This window comes from Silurus aristotelis (assembly GCF_946808225.1).
Source record: "Silurus aristotelis genome assembly, chromosome: 12".
NCBI lineage: Eukaryota > Metazoa > Chordata > Actinopteri > Siluriformes > Siluridae > Silurus > Silurus aristotelis.
Window position 1 is genome coordinate 22,848,265 of NC_139585.1, and position 2,684 is coordinate 22,850,948.

Sequence of the window (2,684 nt, forward strand, 5' to 3'; positions counted from 1 at the left end):
GTGTGCATGCGTGCGTGCGTGTGTGCTGTTATTTAGTAAGAGGGGGTGTATTATTTGTTTTACATAGTACAAATAAAAGTGCTATGATTTCAGTTTACTATATTAAAAACCCATTTCTGTAACAAAAGCACATAGTTTGTATGTGTCCACAATGATGATATGAATTATGCAGTAACTACAGTAACACAACTTAAGAGCTGATGATTCATATACAATTAAAGGAGTTCTAATAGACATAATAAACCAAGATTTAGTTCATAATTGTTCAGAGATTTGATCTTCACGCAGTCTACATTTGCATTTCGTCTACCATATAAAATAATTTGATGTATTCTATAACTTCATATAAAACAATTTATTTAGTTCAATAAACATTTACAATCAGTTTTAATAGTAGCCTTAGGCTATGCATAGCATCTGTCACACACATTCCTGTGAATTAGCCATTGGTAGAGTGACAATATCATATTAAACAGAGTGCATCAATCCACAGCTTTGCAGCTTGCACTATTGTCAAAGCTCCTGTTTTAGAAAATAAATCAGTTCGACCAATCAGAATTGAGAATTCAATAGCGTTGCATTGAATATACAATAACATCACCCGGACTGAATATGAAAATGAACCGTAGAAAAACTGATCGCTAGGACCAGTGAGGAAATGTATTTTTGGTCTTTAGTCTTTTCCTGGATTTTTCAGGTCAGAGTCAGTACAATGTTCAATGTACGTAAATCAGAAGATAGAAGAGAAAGCTTCCCACAGTGTCAATGAGAAATAAAATATATTTAGGACAGCTGAGCGACTCGGGGAGAAAATAGCGCCAGGATGGATTAATGGGCAAAAAGTTAGCATTGCATTGAGCTTAAATAGAATTAAGTCTACTACAATTGCCCGTATTGCAACATCTATAAAGATGTCAGCGATTGGGAGGATCGTTACAAGCGTAAATTGCCTGCCAGGGATATGAGAATAGGCACTGGGCCATTTATTACCCCCAGGCCTGCTGCAGAGTGATCGAGCTGCGCCTGGTTTGCTCAGGAAAAGCATTAGTACGTCTCTCTTATAGACGAAGCGAAATTCACTGCTTTTGCTAAGCGGAGAAGACAGTTGATATTCTCCGCACTATATAATGAATAACTAAAGTGGAAAATGATATCAGTATCAGTCTAATGATAGAGCTGCTTTTATAGGGTGAAGAATCGCTCATCAGTTTGCTATTTGCAGATTCAAATTAAAGGACGGCTCCAAAACGATCGCGGTACCGTTGCGGCTGAAGAGCCATTCGTCATATTTTGATGTGATCCTTATAATTTGGACGTATACCATATACAGACGAGCAACTGCGGAGAATCGGGAAACACACCGACAATCTTCCACAAATGCAAAATGAGGCAATAAAGCATGTAATAAAATCAGTAATACCCTGATGTGGAAGTTTATCCTGTAATCATGTTTTGGCCTCAGACTTCTATTTCTCACCAATTAAAACAGTTAAAGAGAACTCAGCCAGCTGCATCATATTTCTCCGTGCAAATGATGGGAATTCAGCCTGTTCTCTGGTGACAGCAAATCTAATAAATAGCACAGTCTTCTCTTTTTTCTGGGGTTTTTTTTAGGACGCAGGTGCTGGCTAACTGTGCTATTAGTCTTATATGATGTGATCACTAGTAGAGGTTGAGTGAAGCAAGAAATCTGGAGTAGATAGTGCTTTCACAGGAAATGTGTTAAGTTTGTAATGGCTGGAACACTTGTACAAAGCATATATTGAAGCTTCTTAGGTGTATACAGGTATTTCTATGAAAACCTCAACTGTCTGCAGGAGTCGTGTAAGTAATTCTTGTCACACACACTTCGAGGTGCGGCTCGAAGCTTCTTGTTTGTATCGAGTTTGTTATTTGAAACAACTGATCAGCATTCAATTTAAGTGATATTAGCAGTGCGGGACTCACGTTGACTAATTTACTCCTACTCTGATGTACAAACATTAGCAGCCATTGCTTTTTTTTTCCTTCCCTTGTTTTTTTTTTTAGGTTGGACGTGGTAATGCCTCTGCCTCCCACTCGATTGTGGCTAAATGAAAGACTTTGGTGGCTATATTTCCCCCCAGTTCCTCCCACTCTCCCCTAACAACATTAGCTGTACTTTAGGGCCGATATTGTTTCCTATCAATTCTATTCAGGAGAAATGTGAGCTCGCGAGCGTCATTATGAAGCAGTTAATGAAATCATACAAGGTGTTTATGCATGCCGGATCTCGGGACGGCGTAATCTCGCGGCTTATTAAAAGTGAACTTACCTCCAGTCTTGTCTGTAGAGGGCTGATTAGCTTCGGATGCTTGCGAATCAAATGACAGGCTTTGAGACTCGGGGTCAAAGGTCACAGTTTGATTATCACTCACGCGTCAGTTTAATTGTCGGACTAATACATGCGTGAGCAGGCATCCGCATCTTCGGGGCGAAGGCTGCAAAAATGAAGTACAGAGCCTAAACAGACATATGATAATGTAATTTGGGAATATAGTAAAGATAATAGTGATGAGTGAGTGGGGGAGCTTTTGTTTTTCTGATAAACACACCCACACCTGACCGACTTTTACAGAACTTAAGTTTTACAGGTAAACTTTTATAGATTGCTTTTTCCCTCGCATTTATTTGCATGATCTGATAAAAAAAAATTCGGCTTCTGC